The following is a 23827-nucleotide window of genomic DNA, read 5'->3' as shown; positions in this document are numbered from 1 at the left end:
AAAATGTTTCTTCCTTCATGAAGGTATTTTATTCCTGGGGGCAAATGGGAAGGCAACCACACATCTTCCTAATGTATTTAGTAAATAGGGAAGGATTAAGGAAGGGAGAAAAAGATAGTGTTTTTGATATATCTTGTGGTTTAACCATTAATATTAGTGTGAGAAGTGCATGTCTGATGGGAATGAAGAACCAAAAATACCTTCTAATCTAACACAACCTAATCTAATCCGGGCAGAATATACTAAAAGCCTAAAACATATAAAGCATTGCTGGGGTGGGGATATGAAGGCTAAATGACAAACTGTCTGTGACTTCAGAGAGATTTCAGTCTCTTTGGGGGTGGAGAACAAGACATGTAAATGGGCAAATATATAAATCACATACATAATAATTTGAGGAAGTGGGAACACATATTTAATTAAATATGCAAATGCTTTGCATATTATAGAAAAAATCATATGAGCCTTGAAACTTGAACATAAGAGGCAAAGGTGAGGATGGACATGTTAAAGTTGTATGTGATAGGCTGCAAAGTCATTCTCCTTGAAATTTCTTTGTTAAAAATTATCAATATTGCAAAAATACTCTCAACACTTTTAGATATTACAAAAATAGTAGCAATCAAGTAATCAAGAGCAGATTCTTAATTAATAATAACAATGAACTCATATAGTACATTAAAGTTCAAAAAACATTTTCCTATATTATTTCATTTGAACCTTACAACAATTCTGTGAGGTAGATTTTATAAACTTTGTCTCTGTCTCTCTGTCCCTCTCCCTCCCTCTCTCCAGCCTCCTCTCCCCTCATTTTTATTTTCAAAGACTTGATCTCCTCATGTCATCCAGGCTGGAAAATGCAGAAGTTATTCATGTATCACATCTCCCTACTGGTTGGCAAAGGAGCTTTGATCATTTCTGATCTAGGTCATTTTTGCCCTTTCTTAGATAATCTAATACCCTCATCTCACCATCTTAATGCTGAAATTATTGTAGACATTAGATCATTGTAGACCACTGCTTTTCAGAATTCCTAAATTCAAGAGATCTGATAAACTCACCTTCAGCTTGGATTATAAATGTGTTCCAACATACCCAACTTATTATCACTATTTTACAGATGAGAAAACTAAGGCAGAGTTTAAGTGACCTACAAAAGGTCACAGCTAGCAAATCTCTTGAGTCTGGATTTGTACCCAGTTCTCCTTGACTCTGAATCCAATTAATATACCCAGCAAACCATGTGACTAATGAATGTATAAAGTTTTTTTTTTCTTAAACTAAAATTGTTTATTGGGAAGTAAAACAATTTACAGGGAAAGTAAAACACTAATAAAGTGAAAGAGGACATTATCTATTATCATGGAGAAAACCAAATAGACTTTGCTGTTGTAGTAATCTGCTACTCTACTTCTTCTCTGGAAAACCTCTCCAATTCTGCTTCTGGGCTTCTATGCAGACATAAGTAATTTTGTACCAAAGCATATTACAGTTTTGTGGTGCAGCCTAGATAATAGAGATGAAGATCTTGCTATTGTTCGTCCTGTCACAATGCAGGTGTCAGTTCTAGTCTGGAAGGACAAGCTGCTGGGATTCATTTAACTTCCACTGTCAGCAGAAGCCTTGAAAACAAAGATTTCCTGTTATGTCCAACTGTGACCAAGGTTTGACAAGATAAACTTTGTTTCATTAGAAGTAAAGTTGAAACTGAAAATCTTTGGGGAACTGACTTTAGTCCTTTCATTGAATTCTCATCAAAGGTCCCCTTCAGCCCTTCTGATTATTACCTTTTTTAACTCAGCCTGTGAGGCTGGCTATTTTCATACTGATGTTTCTGGTGTGTGAGGTATTCATTTTCTAACTCATTCTGCTAATAAGCCACAAAGCAAACAGATTGAGCTGGAGGATTGCCCTGGAGAGCTGGTTTGGATTGTTAAGGACTGAAGTACTCCAGGTCTGGATCCAAGCCAACAAGCCAGACTAATTCCCTCTGAAGAAAGAATAAGAAGAAACTGTGGAAGGATTTTTGTTGCTTTGACCAGATGAAGAAAAGGAAAAAAATAAAAGGTCATTTTTTGGGGGGTTGATTTAGGAAAGTTTCAAGGGGTTTTCACTTTTTTGGAAATGAACTACAGAAAGAAAGGATGTATGCATCTGTGTGTGTGTGTGTGTGTGTGTGTGTGTGTGTGTGTGTGTGTGTGTGTTTAAGAAGAATGGGGAGAGAAGACAGCAACTATGATGGATGACATGGTAATAATAAATGTGCTTAGCCATGGGATTCTATGATTAATTTAATTCACTGACTGCCAACTGAACAAAGGCATAAGACAATAAATGACTGATGCAGAAAACTATTTAAATATTCACTCTTATAATGTTACACATTATGAGGGTATGTGAGTTGGGCTTTTTCCCCAATGGGAAAAAAATACAAATCAAACATAGAATTAAAATAATCAATGCACAGTACCTAAATTGCTTCTAAATCTAGACAAGAGTAAACTTAAGGAGACAACTTTGTACAGTAGAAAGAAAATTCAGAGTCAAAGATTTGAGATTTGATTTCTGGCTTTGCCACTTGCTACTTATGTGGCAAGTCACTTCTGGATCTGTTTTCTCATCTGCACAATGAAGTGGTTGAACAAAAGGATCTCTAAGGCTCCTCTGAGATCTAAAATCCTATGCTCATCTCTACTGGAATTACCTCCAGAAGAATTGTTATAATCTAGTTAGGAGTTTGACTGATTTCAGAATTGACAACTAGCTAGAACCTTTCTATGGATCAGCAAGCCTTTTATGGGAAACTTGAAATCAACCGAAAGCCTCAATACCTGACTAAGTTGATTTTATTTGGAACATATTATATATGGATAAGATTATTCCTTCATCACCAATCTTTTTTAGTTTAGGATTTGACATCCATCTCAGAAAGCTATTTGAGCCTTCAGTATCCCCATCTATAAAAACAGGTATAACAATACTTAACCTATAGTATTGTTTGAAGGCAAATACCATATGTAAATGTAATTTATTATCATCATTAATATTATTGAATGAAGTATAAAATGTGTTACAAATTCAAAAAATTAAATATCATATCCCCAATAACTATGTCTCATAAAACAAATTTTGAGGTCACAGATGTATGGCGTGTTGATGCATTAGATACTAATTTTAAGAGGAAAGGAAGCCTTTGCAGTCTTGCGTTTGAAGCCTGGACATGCTATTTCATTTCAATTCAATTCAAAAAGGATTTCTTTAGTGTGGTATGTGGCAGGTACTGTGCCAGGTGAGGTGGAGGAGGGAAGAAAGATAAAAAAGAGTTACTCTTTTTCTTCAAGATGCTTATATTCTATGAAATAGTAGCATGTAAATAGGGATAAATACAAAAGGTAGAAAATAATAAGTAAATGAATGTGCTTAGCCATGAGATATTTATATATATATATATATATATAGACATACACACATGTATATATGAAATGTTTACATATATGTAGCTATATAGAAATGTGATAATTATATTTTAAGTTAAGATTAAGAGATATGTATATTTCTTGCTCTCAAATCAACTGCTGATAGAGGAAAGTAATTTGGAATTTGTGCAGACAATTCACATCTTCATGAATACAGTCATTTGGACAAGTATCATAGAACACTTACCATAAATTATATGTTAGAACTGTCAGGAAATTTAGAAATAATTTATTTCAACTCCCTTATTTTAAATATATTTCACACAAGATCACTTTAGTGTGCTGTTATATGAATATGTATTTTGCATGTATTCATATTGCCTGGCATATATTTATTCTAATTCACTGTTTTAAGTTTTCTACAGAATTGCTTTCCCCTATTTGCACCAATAATTAATTTGACTTAATTCATCTCTAAATCTTGAAATATCACTTTAGGTACTTCATTTACAGGTAGTAGCTATAATTGTCTACTTGTGATTATATGTATCTCTAAAGGCTATCATTAAAAAAACCCAAGTTTTTGAAGCAAATTTTCTTTTTTAAAATAAGAAAATAGCTCAATCTTCAGAATCTTCTTTATTAGTTATGCTCTGATATCTCTTCCAAAAGAAAGACTTCTTGCAGTTCCTCATCTCAAACATTCCATCTCTGGAACCTGTGCATTTTCATACCCAAACCTGGAATGATCCTCATTTCCATCTCCTAGCTTCCTTCATGCCTCAGTTCAGATCCTATTTTCTGCAAAAAGTCTGTCCCAATTTTCTTTAATGCTATCGTTTTACTCCTAAGTTTATCTCTGTGTGTGCGCATATATGTATGTTTATATAAATAATTTGCAGTCAATTGTTTATATTTTGTCTTGCCAATCAGTCTGTGAATTCCTAGAAATCAGAGTTTTCACCTTTCTTTGTATCCCTAAGTTGAATAAAATGCTTGTTAGTTTAAGATGGGAATAAGAATACCCATTTTAGCAACCTCACTGGGATACATGGAAAAAAAACCAGATAGAACAATGGATCAGTAGGTAGGTATTAATTACCAGGTTTTGAACTAAACTCTAGACACACAAACAAAAGTAAAGACTGACCTCAGGGAAACTTTGAGGAGTTCACACTCTAATGGGGCCTGGCAAGGATGCCAACTCTAAGTAGTTTTTTGCATGAAGCTGAGAGTTCTAGGAGGGTATTCACTGGATGGTAAGTCTATAAAGAGGTTTGGAAAAGAGAGGGAATGATGAGTTTGGGGAACTGCTAGTAGTACTGTTGCTAGGAACTTTGAGTGTGTGAAAGGAGGAAATATAAAATAAATCTGGAAGTCTAGGTGAAACCAGATTATGGAAAGCTTTAAAGTGAAGTCTCAAGACTTTTATACTTTATCCTAGGAAAAAAAAATGAAAAATTTTGGTGCTTGTGAATTATATGCTTGGACATAATTTTAGGTATATTAATTTGATAGCTTAGTAGAGAACAGAAAGCCTGGAAATGACAGTACTAAATTTGAGAGAATTGCAATAGTCCAGAATAGATATGTAAATTGTAGGTCTACTTATTCCATTGATAAACCTTTATATTACTTAGTCAATACCAGATAGTTTTGATAATTAGTGACTGGACATGGGCACTGAGGATAAAGGAGTCAAGGAAGAATTGTTTCTTCAACAGAAAGGGCAAATTAGGAAAAAGTATGGTTTTAATGGGAAGATAATGAATTTTGTTTTAGAAATGTTGGATTTGGGATTTCAAGTGGAATAATGCAAGTAATATATAACAATTTAAATAGCTGAAGTGCTGCTCTGGTATACATAGAAAGTTAAGAAATGAAGATGAAGGCTTACAACAGTGTGTAGTATAAATCTTCTATGGAAGTTTTGCATGAGGCTATGCAGAGGAAGTATATAAGAAGATAGGACATAAATGAGTTCACTAATGGAAAGAGTACTCCCATTCAGATCACTGATCCAATGAAGTAATTTTATAATTTCCCCCCCCTGCAAGTTTACATGATAGTATTGGAATTGGTCCCCTACTAGAAGGAATTGGCTGATAGAAAACTCTTTGGCAGTACCCATTTTTCAAATGTCTTATTCAAAGCTATGTGGATACCATGGCAAACCCAGAAGCAATTTTCCCCATGATTTGTTTTTTAGATAACACTAGATTCAACACTAGATTCAGACATTATAGATGTTATTACTGAAAGAGGCTGTGAAATCCTAAACAGTGACAATTCAATGGATATTCCTGGAATAATCTGGGAAGTGATATAGTGTTTTGAGGAGATTGAGTTTTAGCTTTAATCTGTGAAGATTTTAAGGATTTAACTGTTATAAAGGAGAGTTACCTGACAAGCCAGGAGGGACTCTGAAAGGACTGGTTTAACCTTAATATTCCATATATAAGAAAATTCTTATGTATTATGTATAATTCTTATGAGAGGATCTTGAGATATTCTGGTTGTTTCTCTGAGAGCTGAATGGTAGGACTGTGTTCCCAAAATTAAGAGATCAACAGTTATGTTGTTGTTATTAATTCATGTCTAACTGAAGTTGCTCATGGACTTTTTTTGGCATTTCCTTCACCAGTACATTTGTCAGGCAATCAGAGGTCAAATGACTTGCCCAAAGTCACACAACTAGGAGGCTACATTTGAACTCAGGTCTTTGTAACGTCAGACCTAGTGCTCTCTCTAATCAATAAGCAATTGTAGGGATGGATAAAGATGTTGTTACAATATAAATCACTAATTATGTTTTTGCTTTATTATGAATTGATTATACTGCTAACAAATAGCATAGATAGTAGTTTAAATGTTTATTTAAGCCTAAGAGAATGGGGTTGTATGTTTGGGTGTATCTCTCTCTCTCTCCCTCTCTCTCTCTCTCTCTCTCTCTCTCTGTGTGTGTGTGTGTGTGTGTGTGTGTGTATACCCACAGAAACACATATATACAAAGAAAGGAAATATGGGAAAAGAAGTTTCTCCAGTTTATTAAGCAAATAAAATTTAATGTAACATTATTTAACTAGTATGGGGGGCTCCAAGCTAATTGTTTAGTTAATGAGAATGTGTCAAAATATTTTGCGATTAGTAAGGAAATGTCCAAACATAACCCTGGATTATTTTTGAATATGGGATGTTGCATATGAATGTAGTGATGAGTCTAGCAGCAGGGCTTAGGATATTTTTCTCCCACAGTGAGAACATCAATTTAATACTATGTAAATTAGAACAATAGATAATTATCATGGTCTTTTATATTAGAGTTTAAAAAAACAAGTTTATGCAACATCTAGTCAAATATCTTTATTTTACAAAAGACAAAATGAACTACAGAAAGGCGAAATTGGTTGCCTCCAAAACTATTACTAATACAAGTCAAGATGTGGTTTTTGAACCTAGATTCCTTGACTTTAAATCTCTTTTCTTTCTACTACACTGACGGGGGTCACACTGAAATAGAAATGGGGTCACTAAATCATACATAGGGATCCTTGTGGATTGTTTTTCAATTTAATCCATATATTAAAACTATGTTTTATTGTATTTTTTCTAACAAAATATTTCTTGATTACATTTTAATCTGGTTTCACTGCATGTGTTCTATATATTTGACATGTCCACACTACACCACAATATCATGATTCCCATTTTATACATGAGGATATCTATAAAAATTTAATACACAAAAGTTTATTATGCCTATTAATATTTTCCCCTTGAAGTAGTTGGGGCATCTCCATTTCAAATTCTGTCACTTGACACATTATATTAATTGATTTTATTTATTTTCTATCAGATTATGATTTTTTTAGAGAATAAAGACATTTTCTTAAATGATCAGCTCTTTATCCACTTTCTGGCTTGATATTTATTTCTTTTAATAATCTGTATCATGGTTAAGAGCTTTCTTTTTTCTTTTAAATTAACTTTATTTTTATTTTTATAAACTATTGAAATCATGGGGAAACTGCATTATGCTAAATATTATGGTTAACTTTTATGTAGTATATGTGCTAATTATCTTCATCTAGATAAATTAGCTTTAAATAAAAGTGATGGCTTAGCAAACTCAGATTTTAGCCTGAGAGAGACAGGAAAGAAAAAAGAGAGAGAGAAAGCTCAAACAAATGACCTCTGGGCAATATCAGCTTAATTGAGGGAAACTATTATCTTTTAGGGTGAAACCTTAGCCCTTTTATGAGTATAACACAGGTTGTATTCATTAAGAGACCATCTGTTCATGAACTTTAACAACTAGCTGAGACTCTGAGCTTAGCAACTGGTGATTAATGAAATTGTACACCTTAAGGAATGAATTTCTCTAAAAATAAATGTCTGAACATACCTGTCAGTCCTTTTGCTCTAGTTATATCCCAAAATCTTTGACTCTTCCATGGTTCTATAGCTCTATTGTTTTATAAACAGTACTTTCTATATTATTTGGGCCTGGGGAATTCACTTGCGTTTGGCTGCAGTTTCACAATGACAGAAGCAGCTCCACCCTTAGAAAATCTGTCACTGGCCCCCGTAGAGGTTTATGCAATACAGATCCCAAGTTGAAGGGCAATATTATGACAGGATTCATATATGGTGATTGCATCACATGTAGTACAGGCAAGTGAAGATCAATTAATCTATAAGTATTGATCTATAAGATCAATATAATCTATAAGCCAGACATTGTGGAAAGTTTTGGGACAAAAACAATCAACTTATATTCCACTTGGGAGTCATTATTTGATTATAGAATTATATTGTTCCTATATTTATAAGATGCAAAAAAGAATATTGGGGAAAATAAAGTTAATTTGAAATGTATCTTACTATGAGATGCTTCCCCTATTTATAATGTGAACTGTGAGAGAGACTATTAAGAAAGTAAAGCTTAAGAGATACCTAAGAGATTGATTTCCTATTATATCTGAAGAAAAACCAGAGAATACAGGCAAAATGGAGATAGAGTAAAATGATCAAGTCATTTTTGTTTTTATCTTGCAAAGAGGATTTTTGAGAAGAATCCTGGTATTTTGAATGATGTGAGAAATGAAGAAAAGTCATCTTACATTATACTAATATTTTGAGGTGATATTTTATTTGATCTTCCTTTTGTTGCAAATAATTTCATGTGTCAGTAAAAAATATTTTAACAGGTTTCTCCAATTTACTCAATTTTTTTTAAATGATTGGGATAAGGATTAAGCAAATTAATTAGAAAGAAGTTGCGACCTTATTAATTAGATAGAAAATATCCAAACATATCATTAGGTAATTCTCAAGTTGTGATAAAATTAAATAGGAGTATGAATGGAAGCAGATTGATGAGTAACATAAAAGTGGATAGCTGATTCCATCTATTTTGTTTATATATTTAACAGATCTATAAAAAGATGTAAGAGGACATGTTAACTCAGCATTTGTTGCAGATATAAAGTCCCCAACATTTGTATACACAAGTGATTTTGGGGATTATAGGGCTGTAACTTTACCTTCAAAGATTTTCTTTCTGGGGTCACTAGGTGGTGCAGTGGATAGAGCACCGGCCCTGGAGTCAGGAGTACCTGAGTTCAAATCCAGCCTCAGACACTTAATAATTACCTAGCTGGGTGGTCTTGGGCAAGTCACTTAACCCCATTTGCCTTGCAAAAACCTAAAAAAAGATTTTCTTTCTGCCTCTATCCTAGAGAAATATAGGGATATTTAAATCTGATGAATGAGAATCAGTATTGAGAGTGATCAGAAGCTCAAGAGTGAGTAGCCACTGGAATGACAATGCATGAAACCAAAGATCCTCTTCCCATTCCCTGTTTTACACTTCAGTCATTTCAGTGAAAGATTGAAGGATCTTTAGCTTCTCTTAGTTATGACTGAGAGATAGGTGGAATTTCTAGGACTGTGATTGTTTCAGTTGCATATATGATTGGGGTGTGTGTGAAATGTGAAGTCATTCAGTGTCACTAGTGGAAAAAAGACTGACCTAGTTTGCTGAGAAATGTCAATGATTAAACTCCCCTTTCCCTACTTCTTACTGAATGTATATCTAACCCAGTTTATTTCCTTTTCTTTGAAGTTTGTATTTTACATGGTTGGTCACTTAATCTTTAAAAGATGACGTTAAGCTAAAATGGCAGTTAACCTAAAATATTATTGATTTGTCTGTATTTCATTTGCTCAAGGGCAGTTGAAAAGAAATTATGATTGGCTACAAAGAATTCCAGAAGGGGGAGGCTAGGTGGCATAGTGGATAAAGCACCGGCCCTGAAGTCAGAGTACCTGGGTTCAAATCTGGTCTCAGACACTAAATAATTACCTAGCTGTGTGGCCTTGGGCAAGCCACTTAACCCAGTTTGCCTTACAAAAAAAAAAAAACTTAAAAAAAACAAAGAATTCCAGAAGAAAATTTTGAATTGTCAGGAATGAAAAGACTTTATCAATTTGTTATCATAGCTGTCTCAGAATTCTCATTTCCTTCAGTGCTGAGGTAAAATCTCCCTCCTACATGAAGTATTTTCCAATCTGCATTATCAGAAATTAGCTTGACATGGTTTTGCACTTATCTTTAAGTATACTTATATGGATACATGACCAATACCTGGCAAGCAGAAGATGATTATCAAATATTTGTTGATGGACATTCTCATTTCCTTCAGTGCTGAGGTCAAATCTCCCTCCTACATGAAGTATTTTCCAATCTGCACTATCAGAAATTAGCTTGACATGGTTTTGCACTTATCTTTAAATATACTTATATGGATACATGACCAATACCTGGCAAGCAGAAGATGATTATCAAATATTTGTTGATGGACATTTCAGATGAACATACTATCTCATAGCAATAACCTTTTAATTGAGATTGTATCCCTCTTCAATGATTAAATAACATAGCTCTGATAAACAAAATAATAAAAGCAAAGATATGAGATATAAACCATCAAAGTATTTTAAAATAGAAAAATTAAACTCTAATTCTTTAAATGGCATAAAATTGTGCATAAATTGACTGCACAAGATCCCTTACTCCAAATACTGTATAAAATGTCCCAATGTAATAAAAATTGTACACCTGAATTGTGAAAATATAATTCTACAATAATATTGATAAAAATTAATTTGTATGTATATAAATAATTAAAAATTTGTAATGGGAATTCAATTGGAGGTTGCATTCCAGGAAATAGATCTGTAGCATCCATCCCATAGAAACATACATTCAAGCTCCCCTGGAAACATCTGGAGAATCTAGGGACATCTATTCTGGCTATTTCCCTTGACAGTGATATAATCTCTGTTGAAGAATCTCATTGCCCCTTGAAATCATTCAGTTCCGCAGAAAGAAGTTAGGTTCTCTGAGCCTCTTGGGCTCACCAAGCTTGCTTCGATCATTGTATATACCTTGTTATTATCATCATCATCATTAGCTGAAAATGCAACTATGGCTTTCACAGGATCTCAAGTAGGAAGGAAAGAGAGGGACCAATGGTCATTAGAACTTCAGTGCAGTGGTCAAGCAGGGATTTGCTCTGTCAAACCTTGAGTACCAATGACCTTTAGCATTGTCACAGATGTCCCTGACATTCCATAGTTTTCAATTCTTGCCTCCTAGGATGATCCCTATATAAGGCCCATTCCTACTCATGATGCCCTGTGGTACAACCTTTGATTTCTATTTCATATTGAAATAAATATAATTAGGCTCATTAGAATTAGGAGATTTTCATACATATCATAAAGGATGAAATAAATGATGCAGTCATGAACTAAGTCAGGAGTCAGGAAAAGCCTTTTGAAAGAAACCAGAATATGCAGAAATGAGAAGAGGAAAGCATTCTAGCTGTGAAGCTACTTCCTTCCAGAGGCATGGATGTAGAAGGGCGGAAAAAGAGTATATGGAGAACAGAAAGTAGGATAGTTCAGCTGAAATATAGGGGGTGTGTATGTGTGTCTTTATGTATGTGCAAATAATCCACCTGGATAAGTAGCTAAGTAGACTGGAGTCAGAATGCAAAAGGAATGTCAAATACAGGAGCCAATGCCCCCTTCTTGGGCAAAACTATGAATATGCCTGAGGTGAGGGAAAAGACTTCCTTTAACTCTTCAGATTAGTTTTAGAAAAGATGCATATAGAAACATATATAATCTTAAAAATCACTAGCATCCACATAAGGTTTGCAAAATCCTTTAAATATGTTATCTCATTTGAGTTTACTAACACCCTCCAAAATAGGTTAATAGCTAATTCCCATTCTACAGGTAGAGAAATGAAAGACAGAAAAGGATTAAGTGACTTACCACTACTGCTTTTGCTTTTTAAAGTATCCATTAAAATGTGTGTTTATATATGTATTTGGAAATTGAGTCAGTGTATATATTATCTTAGAATAAACTGCATAGTAATATTTTAACAATGGTTCTGCTTGTACAAAATTCTATCTACTCAAATTTGGTTGCTAATTTTGGAGCTTTGAAAAATTGTATCCTTTTCTAAATATAGATATCATTACATATAAACATACATATTGTAAATATATTCATATTATAGATATAAAATAGGTTGTACAAACTGAAGCATACTTTAGATGTAAAAAAAACCTGCTTTCCCAACTTTGTTCATTTACTTATGCTATTCTTTAATCCTAGAATACTCTTCCCCAACCACAATTCTTCAAGACCAAATTCAATGCCACTTCTATCAAACTTCTGGGACAAATTGTCCCAGAAGCTACCTCTGATGTCCAATCTGGAAGCAATCTCTCCTTCAAATGAAATCATTTTGTCATCATCATATACATTCACTGATAGTCTAAATATATTGTTTTGTGGTTGTGCAGGTGTAGGAAATGGCTATGGAGGAAAGTTTATCTACCAACACAGATGATTTATAATTTAATCTTACAGAATTGCCTCAAGGGCTCTCAAAGGTTAAATGACTTGTAGAAGACTATTTGAGAAATATGCATTAGAAACAGAACTAGAATTTTGCTCCTTATGGAATAAAGAGCATTTTTGTTGGCAAATCAAGATGCTCAGGCACTTATTAAATAGCTGGATATTTAGGTTACCACCTGTGAAGGAAGAAACTTCTTAAACTGGGGTTCATAGAACCCCATAGCCATATTTTTGCATGCAAAATGAACTTGAACAGAAAACAAATTACATCTTTATTTGCCCCAAACGTTGCTTTCCTTTATAATCCTATCCATTTTATTTTAGGTACTTAAAACATTATGAGAAGAGTTCCATCCATAGGCTTTGCCATACTTTCAAATGAATATGATGCAGAGAAAGGCTTAGAAAATGTCCTCATTATTTGAGAGAATCATGTTATCTATCTTTTATTATAATCAAATAGGAAGAAAAAATATTGCATGTGAAAGGGCTAAGATTAAGTTTAGACTTTCTTGAGTATAAAAGTTGGGACATCCTGGAGTTGCTAAAGGAAGAGAAAAATAGACAATTTTTAAGAAAAGGACCATCCAGGGGCAGCTAGGTGGTGCAGTGGATAGCGCACCGGCCTTGGAGTCAGGAGTACCTAGGTTCAAATCCGACCTCAGACACTTAGTAATTACCTAGCCGTGTGGCCTTGGGCAAGCCACTTAACCCCATTGCCTTGAAAAATCTAAAAAAAAAAAAAAAAAGAAAGAAAAGGACCATCCTAAAGTCATAGGTTAAAGTGGTTTCAACTGTTGGTTATACCATGCTGGGGGCACAGAAAACTGGAACACTTTATGGTTATAAAGGTAAAATATGTATTCAATTATTTCAAGCATAATGGAGGACAGTTTTCAAGTACATCTGCTAATCTGTCTTCCAAGCAGGAAATTGTTAGGGAAAACTGTCCAAATCTTCTAGAATAATAAAACAATATAACTGTTGAAAGAATAAAGAACCCCTCCAGAAAGAGACCCCAGGGGTAGCTAGGTGATGAGCACCTGCCCTGGAGTCAGGAGGAACTGAGTTCAGATCCAGTCTCAGACAAATAATAATTACCTCGCTGTGTGACCTTGGGCAAATCACTTAACCCCAATGTCTTGCAAAAAAACCCAACCCCTCAAAAAAGAATGATACCCCAGGATAAAATCTCCAAGGGCTGTTATAGCCAAATTCTAGAACTCTCAAATAAAGTAGAGAATACTGCAATAAGCAAAAAGAAAATAATTCAAATACAAAGGAAGCACAATCAGACCCTCACAGGACCAATCAACCTCAACACTGAAGGACCCTAAATACCATATATCAGGGCAAAGATTGGAAATCAGAATTTACTACCCTGCAAAATTCAGCATATCCTGTCAGGGAAAAAGATGAATGTCCTACAAAACAGTGGATTTCCATAATTTTCTGATACAAAGACCAGAACTGAACAGAGAATTCAATCGCCAAGTACACGACTTAAGAGTTACATAGAAAGGTAAATGAAAAAGGGAAGGGAAAAGCAAAACAAAACAAATGTTGGTCACAACTATCAAATTGTAAATAGCCCTAAAAGGGAAGATATCACACTTCTAATTCTTCAGAACTTTACTTCAGTTAGGATAATTAAAGGGTTGAATATAATTGAAGAGATTGCATCTTGTTTTTCCTTTGAAGAAGTTCAAGATGATGTCACTATATTTGAGACAAAAAAGCTTAATGAAAAGCAGGGATGTCTCTCAACTTAAGTGTCTCATTAGCCTTTGACCCACTATAATTGTTGTGCTGACAAAGGTTAGCACTTTCTCTGATGAGGTCATCATAAAGTGGGTGGCCCTGATCAGTGTCTCCCATAACTTACAATCATTTGTAAGGTTCTCAAGTGAGACCTTTATAACCTCCCATTACTTAGAACCCTTTAAGATTTTTGTAATTAATTAAATAAGGGTCTGAGGTAATCTGAGCTTCACTTAATAAGTAGTTAAGTACCTTGGGTGGGGAAGGAAGGATAGAGGTTGAAAGAAAATAAACCTGGGGGGATGGGTACAAATAGATCAAGAAATGATTTGGTTCTAGATGATACTTTGGCTCATAAGGATGACTGTGTGTCTTTATAATTGGATGCAATTTGAGACAATGCTTCTTGTTGATACTTTGATAACAAAATGAGCTTATCAAGCAATCAAATAATCAAACTGTGAAGAGGCACAAAGATGGATAATTTTAGAGGGAATGAAGGGAGAGTGTGAACACTGAGTAAATTCTATTCAATGGATTTGGCTCAGAGAGGGTGTAAAATACATTCCCACTTGGGTTTAAAAATCTATCGTAATCTACATGGAAGGGGGAGAAAGGAAAAGATAAGGGAAGAAGGAACTGACAAAAGGGAAGGTGAAGGTATAATTGAAAATAAACTGAAAGCTAAATTTTAAAAGAAAAGTTAAAGGGAAAAGGGAGTAAAATTTTGATGAGAAGGAATAAGAAGAAAGGAAAGAGGAAAATATAAATGGAGAAAGATAGCAAGGAAGGAAATACATTTTAATTGTAAATGTGAATGGAATGAACTGTCCCATAAAAGGGAAGCAGATAGCAGAAGGACTGAAAAACCAGAATCCCTCAATATGTTGTTTACAAGAAACACATTTGAAGCAGAGAGATATACACATAGGGTAAAGGTAAAAGGATGGAGAAAAATATCTTATGCTTCAGATGAAGTAAAAAAAAATCAGGTAATGATCCTGATCTCAGATAAAGGAAAAGCAAAAAAAATCAATCTCATTAGAAGGGTTAAGGAAGGAAACTACATGTTCTTAAAATGCACCATTGGAAATGAAGCTATATCATTACTAAAGATGTAAATACCTAGTGATATAGCATCCAAATTTCTAGAGAAAAAGCAGAGTGATTAAAAGGAGACAGATAGTAAAACTTTAATAATGGGGGACCTCAAGTTCCCTCTCTCAGAACTAGATAAATCTAATAGAAAATAAACAAGAATGAAGTAAAGGTGGTGAATGAAATCTTAGAAATCTTAGATTTGACAGACCTCTGGAGAAAACTTAATAGGGATAGAAGAGAATATACTTTTTACTTGGAAGTACATGGCACCTATATCAATGTACTAGATCACAAAAACCTTACAATTAAATGCAGAAAGACAGAAATTATAAATATATACTTCTTAAACAATGATGCAATAAAAATTACATGTAATAAAGGGTCATGGAAAGATAAACCAAAAACCAATTGGAAAATTTTTAGCTTAATCTTAAATAATGGGTGGATCAAAGAGCAAATAATAGATTAAACAATAATTATATCCAAGAAAATGATACTGAGACATCATATCAAATTTATGGGATGAATCCAAGGCAGTTTTGAGGGAAAACTTTATGCCTCTAAATGCCTATATGACTAAAATAGAGAAAAGGAGATCAATGAATTGGGTATTCAACTAAAAACGCTAGAAAAAGAACAAATTAAAGATCTCCAGTTAGGTACCAAATTAGAAATTTTGAAAACCAAGGGAGAGATTAATAAAATTGAAAGCAAGAAAACCATTGATCTCACATATAAAAATAAAAGATGATTTTATGAAAAAGCCAATGAGGTAGACAAACTTTTGGTTAAACTGATTTAAAAAAAAGAAAGAAGATAACCAAATTACCAGTATCAAAAACAAAGCGGGTGAAATAATCACCAATGAGGAGGAAATTAAAGAGATAATTCAGAGCTACTTTGCCAAACTGTAGGGCAATAAATTTGATAACCTGAGTGAAATGAATGAGTATTTACAAAAATACAAACTGCCCAGATTAACAAAATAGGAAAGAAAATACTTTAACCCCATCTCAAAAAAAAAAATAATTGAAGAAATCATCTATAAACTCCCTAAGAAAAAGTCTCCAGGTCCAGATGGATTTACAAGTGAATTCTACCAAACATATAAAAAACAATTAATTCCTAATTTAAATAAAATATTTTAGAAAATAGGAGAGGAGGGAGTTCTGCCAAATTCCTTTTATGACACCAACACAGTGCTGATTCTTAAACCAGAAAGAACCAAAAGAAAATTGTAGACCAATATCCCTAAGCAATATTGATACAAAAATCTTAAATAAAATTTTAGCATGTTATAGCTCGGTTAATACACCGTGATCAGATAGGATTTACACCAGGTAAGCAGGGATGGTTCAATATTAGAAAAACAATCAACATATCAATAACAAAACCAACAGAAACTGTTTGATTACCTCAAAAGATGCTGAAAAAGCCTTTCATAAAATATAACATCCATTCCTATTAAAAACACTAGAAAGCATAGGAATAAATGGAATTTTCCTTAAAATAATAAATTGTATCTATCTAAAACCATTAAAAAGTATTAAATGTAATGGGAATAAACTTGGAGCATTTCCAATACAATCAGGGGTGAAACAAGGATACCAATTTTCATCATTACTATTCAATACAGTATTAGAAATGCTAGCTTTTTTAAGAGAAGAAAAAGAAAGAAGAATGAAAATAAGAGAAGAAAAAGAAATTGAAGGAATTATAGCAATGAGGAAGCAAAGCTTTCATTCTTTGCAGATGATATGATAGTATATTTAGAGAAATTGAGAAAATTATCTAAAAACTCCTTGAAACAATTAACAAATTCAGCAAAGTAGCAGGATATAAAATAAATCCACATACATGGTCACTATTTCTATATATGAACAACAAAATCCAAGAGCAAGAGTTAGAAAGAAAAATTCCATTTAAAGTAACTTTAGACAACATTAAGTACATGGGAATCTACCTCCCAAGATAAACCCCAAAACTGTATGGACAAAATTATAAAGAACTTCTCACCCAAATAAGGTCAAATCTAAATAATTGGAAAAATGTCAGTTGCTCATGGTTAGGTCATGCTAATATAATCAAAATGACAATTCTACCAAGATTAATTTTGATAACAAAATGAGCTTATCAAGCAATCAAATAATCAAACTTCTCTGGCTCATAAGAATGACTGTGTGTCCTTAATCAAAGCTTCTGGTACAAGAACTCACAATTTGACAAAAATTGTTGGGAAAACTGGAAAATATTACAGCAAAACTCAGCATACACTCATGTCTCATACCCTATACCAAAATGAGGTCAAAATAGTACAGGATTTAGCCATAAAGGGTGACACCATAGACAAACTAATAGATCAAGAAAGATTCTATCTATCAGATTTATGGAAAGGGGACACATTTATGACCAAACAAGAATCAGAGTACATTAAAAACCAAAAAAGAATGATCTTGACTATATTAAATTTAAAATGGTTTTATACTAATAAAATCAATGCCTCCAAAATTAGAAGGAAAGCAGAAAGCTGGGAAACAATTTTCACAACTAGGAGTTCTTATATAAGCCTCATTTCTAAAATATATAGAGAATTGCATCAAATTTATAAGTTTATAAGTCATTCCTCAATTGATAAATTATCAAAGAATTTGAATAGACAGTTTTCAAATGAAGACATTAAAGCCATATATTATCATATGAAAAAAGCTCCAAATCATTATTGAGAAATGCAAATTAAAACACCAATGAGGAATCACCTCACACCTACCAGATTGGCTAATATGACAAAAAGGGAAAATGATCATTGTTGGAGAGGTTATGGGAGGATTGGGACATTAATGCATTGCTGGAGGAGTTGTGAAGTGATCCAACCATTCTGGAGAGCAACATGAACTATGCCCTAAGAACAATGAAAATGTGCATTCACTTTGACCCAGCAATTCCAATTCTAGGTCTTTATCCAGAAGAAATCATAAAAATGGTAAAAATTCTACAAGTTCCAATATATTCATAGCAACTCTTTTTGTAGTGGCAAAGAATTGGAAATTGAGGGGATGCTCATCAATTGGGGAATGTTTAAAAATGTTATGGTACATCAATACTATGGAATATTATTGTTCTTTAAGAAAAAATAACTGGTTTGACTCTAGAGAAGCATGGAATGAGTTACAGGATCTGATCTTGAGTGAAGGGAATAGGACTAAGGGAACATTAACAACAGCATTGTGAGATAATCAACCTTGATGGACGCAGCTGCGCTCAGCAGTTCAGAGAGCTAGGACAACTGTATTAGACCAGCTATGGACAATGCAAACCCCATCCAGAGGAAGAAAAACAAAGCAAAATAAAACAAAAAAGTCCTTTGGAATTTGATTAACACTTTTTAAAAATGATCTCTTATGTATCTCTTTCCCTCAATCCTAATTCTTTTTACTGAAAATGACTAACCTGTAAACATGTTTATCAAAAATATGTATGTATAACGTTAACTTGACTGTTTGCCATTGAGGGGAGGGGGATGGGAAGGGAGGGTGGAAGGAAATTTTGTACCTTAAAAATAGACACAGGCATATGGAGAAATGTTGAAAAAAATAGTCATCTATTAAAAAAATAATCTGTTTTCCACAGCTGAATCTGAGGCTGGTTTTTTTTATCACTTTTGCCATGATTTACTCATATTTTAATTTGCATTAGCTTTATTTGCACATTTTTCAGGTTAGGGCTGTGTGTGTGTGTGTGTGTGTGTGTGTGTGTGTGTGTGTGTGTAGGGACAGTATCTAATTTATCTTAATATTTCTTCCAGGGTCTAGAACAATGCCTTTAACATAGCAACTAAATTCGTAAATGTTTGTTGAAGGAATGAATATGCCATAATTTAGTCCTGAAACCTTTCATTGTGATCCTATTTCTGAATATCTTAAGTAAAGTTAGGTATATTGAGTGTTAACTTTTGTACCAGTTAATGCTTATTCAAGTACAGCTTCAGATCACTAAATGACATTCATGTGTTTGGGAAGTTAAGCATGTTTCTTAAATTGCATGCCTATCAATAAGATCTAGCCTTGATTCTCTATTGCTCTTTAAGACAATTGCAATACCTGGACATATAAACCTGAGATAAAGTTACCACCAATTAACAAAAATGCAGCTATGGAATGCAGTTCTTTGGAAAATGGACATAGATAAAGTCAAATAAATTGTTTTTATTAAGAAATAGCTTCTTTTAGATGTTGAAGCACATCTTACAAAGTCATCTTGTTTTAGTTAAAATGCCTTTCCCCACAGAGAACAAATATTTTAATTTTTCAGGGAATTTCTCTCTATTAACTTACAATTCTTGTTTCTTGCTTTTCACAAGTCTCCCTTAAAGAAGCTCCCTCTCATGTTCCCTAAGTTCTATGGGAAGAACAACCCATAGTTTAATTCATCAACAATTTTAGGAACCCCAACAAAACCCCATAATTTTTATCAATGGGAAAGTAATCTGCCTCTATTTTTGTTCCATTGGACAGTTTTTATAAATTAAAGTACTTTAGCATTTAAAGAGATTTTCTAGACCCTCTAATATTTTTCTCTTATTATAGATAAAGAAATCAAACCCCTGAAACCCGTATTGAGCCTGTCCATTGGTCTTATTCTAATATGTTTATTTTATTCTAACTATTCATGTATTTTTTGAGGAGAAAAGGAAAGTCTTAGATTAGGGAAGGATTCTAACTGACAATACGTTAACTAACTTGTAGTTATTTTTCAGACAAAAGTGAGAAGTTGGTATAGAAAGGGGGAAAGTTAGCACAATATATTTTGAGCTTATATATAATGTTTAGTGTGCTTTGCTACTGGCAAATCATGATACTCTAATTTTAAGTGTGTGTATGTAAGAATATGAGAATTCTCAAAAAAACCAAATAATATTTATTTTATTGATAACAAATGTTGTTAGTCATTTGCTGCATATTATATATGACTGAAGTAAAAACTTTAGGGGAAGGAGAATAAGATTTTTTTAAAAGGGGGAACTTGGTATATTCTATTGGGATCTCAAATGTCTGTGCACTCTATTCTTCTCTTTCAAAAACACAAAAAAATGGGAATAGAGAGATTTTGCTCAGTTGTACCTTTTCTCTCTTAATGTTTTTTAAATTTATTTATTGTTAGAAATTTACAATTTTCTGCCTGATCTTGCTTCCTTGTCCCCACCTCCCACAGAAGACAGTCTGTTAATCTTTACGTTGTTTCCATGCCATATGGTAAACTAAGTCCAATGTGTTGAGAGAGAAATCATATCCTTAAGGAAAAAAATAAAATATAAGAGATAGAAAAATTACATAATAAGATTTTTTAAAAAAATTAAAAGTAATAGTCTTTGGTCTTTGTTCAAACTCCACAATTCTTTCTTTGGATACAAATGGTATTCTCCATCGCAGATACCCCCAAATTGTCCCTGATTGTTGCACTGATGGAGTGAGCAAGTCCATTGCTGTTAGGGTGTTCTGGTACTGCTCATCTTGCTCAGCATCAGTTCATGCAAATCCTTCCAGGCTTCTTTGAAATCCCATACCTCTTGGTTTCTAATAGAACAATAGTATTCTGCAAGGTGCATATACCTAATTTGTTCTGCCATTCCCCAATTGACTCATTACCCATTCATTCAATTTTCAATCTTTGCCACCATAAACAGAGCTGCTATGAAGATTTTTTGTACAAGTGATGTTTTTACCCTTTATCATGACCTCTTCAGGATATAGAACCAGTAGTGGTATTGCTGAATCAAAGGCTATGCATATTTTATTGCCCTTTGGGCATAATTCCAAATTGCTCTTCAGAAAGTTTGGATGAGTTCACAGCTCCACCAACAATGTATACTTTTCCCAGATTTCTCACATCCCTTCCAACATTGATTATTGTCCTTTCTGGTCATATTGGCTAGTCTGAGAGGTATGAGGTAGTACTCCAGAGGTGCTTTAATTTGCATTTCTCTAATAAGTAATGATTTGGAGCAATTTTTCCTATGACTATGGATCGCTTTGTTTTGCTCATCTGTAATTGCCCCCACAAATCCTCTGACCATATGTCAATTGGGAAATGGCTTGTTGTTTTTTTTTTTATAAATTTGACTCACTTCTCTCTATATATATATCTTAGAAATGAGTCCTTTGTCAAAAATACTAGTTGTAAAAATTGTTTCCCAATTTACTACATTTCTTTTGATTTTAGTTATAGTGGTTTTTTCTTTGCAAAAGCTTTTTAATTTAATGTAATCAAAATTATCTAGTTTGTTTTTAATGATGTTCTTCATCTCTTCCTTGGTGATAAACTACTTCCCTTTCCACGGATCTGACAGGTAAACTAATCCTTGATATCCTAGTTTTCCTGCTCTTTTTTTCAGACAATTTTCATTCTCAAACACATATGCTGCTTTATTTAACATCAGTGAAGACTTTACCTATCCAAGTTAAAAATCTTATGCAATATCATAATGTATTTCCTAAATTCCATTTTCTTAAGTCCTAATCTCTAGGAGAGGTTGTTTTAGCAACATTACAGAGAACTTTCATCCAAATGGGAATTAAATCATCTTTAATATGAAATGAAATGACTTTTAAATAGAAAATGGAGAAGTGATGATTATTTTGAGTTGCAAGATTTACATGTAGAATAATTATCCATATGTGAAAACCTGCCCCTTTGCAAGTAGAGTCATCTAATAATTTTGGAATCATGTTTTTAATGTTCTATAACAAGCTTTATCACTTTAGCAGACTTCATGTTGGAACTCATAGGGAAAATTCTCACTTGGGTCATAAAATATAGATTATAAGGTATTATTCTAATTGTGAATTAAATTTTGGAAAGTGTTCAGAACAACAGTTCAGGAAACCCATATTCTAATCCTGGCTTTGTCACTCACCACTCATTTTACCTTTGGTAAGTCACTTTTTTTTCTGGATGTTTCAGTTTCAGTTCATAAGATTTAGCTCTAGAAAGATTCTTAGAGGTTGTCTAGTTCAACTCTTTTAGAGGATGCAAGTGAAATTCAGAGAAGTGAAGTCATTTGCAGAGTTGAGATTCAAATGAAAGTAATTCTGATTCCAAATCCAGGTTACTTTCTAAGATATCATACCATTTTGTTCGATTGAGATGGGGATAATATTTATTTGACTTTTCATATTTTAATATTTAGAAGATTGCAGCTCTTTTGTGACTGCCTTTCCTGTGCAGCTCTTGACTTTGGACTCCCAAACAATCTATCATTAAATAACCTGCCCAACTTGATGGGTTCCATTCTCCTGATTGTTTGTAACTACAATATTATTAAGGCCACAGGCTGTTCATTCGTAATATCTGACTCTTGTTATTTGTTGGTCCCTAAAACTACTCTCATTATCTGACAGTCTGAAGTCTAATCTTTCTTCATTATTATTTAAAACAACAAGAATAATAATGATTAGCATTTTTAATTATCTCATACATAGGAAACACTTGTGACTTGGCTTATTTTCAGGGTTTCAAAACTCATATGATCTTATTTGAGCCTGACATTAAAAACCCAAGGATATAGAAACAACCCCAAGTGAAAATTCTTAACAGTAAAGAAAGTCACCTGACCAACAAGATGGAAGACTAGATATTTTCTTTGATCTTCCAATCCCTTAAAACTCTTGAAAAATTAGAATTATGCATAAGATACAGGAATTGTTGCTATCTCCACAGGTTTAGAAACCAGGATCCCTAGTGAGCTAACACTTGATGAACTGATATCAAAGAAAGTTAACCTTAATCCTAACACATTCAGCATCATCCCCACTAGAGCTTCACAATATGATTCATTTTAATAATTTCCTTGCTATTGGTGTAGTCTATGTCAACACATACCCCTGTCATTTTACCATTCTGTGTCAGCTAAAAACAGAACTCAACTCTGCAATCCACCCTATGTAGAAACAGGAAGAGGTATAGGAAAGGGCCTGGAGTGGCAGGATGGATGTTGTGCTACAATAATGCTTGTACATAAATGTATACATAAAACAGGCACACACCAAAAGTGTGTCTCTACCAGACTTGAAGGAAAAAGGTATATCTACCTATGGCCAAAACTGTCTTTTTGGGTCAGGGATTGAGGCTGTTGAAAAGTGACTTCTCTAATCTGAAAGAGACTGAAACAAATTTAAGGTTTGGTTCTCAGATGATTTTCCTACAGAAGGCGAAGAGTCAGAAAATAAGTGATAAGATAATAAAAGAAAAATATACTAATATTACCAAAGAGAAGAAAAGTTTAATTAAAAACTTTGAGCTCAGGCAGATGAACTGGGAAGACATAATAGAAAGGAAAATGCTTCAAGACATCTAAACCAGTCCAAGCATCTCTGAATAACTATTGCAAGGCAAAGGAAAATGAATCTAGAGGGCCTATGTTTACCCAAGAGAACACAGGACCATAATGGGATGCTCCTGAACAGTTCAAGAGACAGGCGAGAATAGTGAAAGCAGAATTTTTAGCATATATAGCAGAAATAGTTGGCAAAAGAGGGAGAAAATGAACCCAAAGTTGCAAGTCTCTCCAAAGAAACAAAGAGAATAATTAATTGATAATACAAATACAT

At 33.5% G+C, this 23827-nt stretch overlaps 1 protein-coding gene and 1 long non-coding RNA gene across 2 annotated transcripts in view; one reads left to right on the top strand and one right to left on the bottom strand.

Annotated features, from left to right (window-relative positions):
* Positions 1-23827, bottom strand: part of LINGO2 (leucine rich repeat and Ig domain containing 2) — a 380445-nt gene that overhangs the window by 2717 nt on the left and 353901 nt on the right. The window lies entirely within an intron of this gene.
* LOC141500511 (uncharacterized) overlaps positions 1-23827 on the top strand; it is a 53458-nt gene that overhangs the window by 2576 nt on the left and 27055 nt on the right. The gene's annotated exons all lie outside the window — the stretch shown is intronic.

The sequence above is a fragment of the Macrotis lagotis genome, chromosome X (assembly GCF_037893015.1).
Source record: "Macrotis lagotis isolate mMagLag1 chromosome X, bilby.v1.9.chrom.fasta, whole genome shotgun sequence".
Lineage (NCBI taxonomy): Eukaryota > Metazoa > Chordata > Mammalia > Peramelemorphia > Peramelidae > Macrotis > Macrotis lagotis.
The sequence above is the reverse complement of the archived record's forward strand: the minus strand, read 5'-3'. Positions and strand labels throughout refer to the sequence as shown.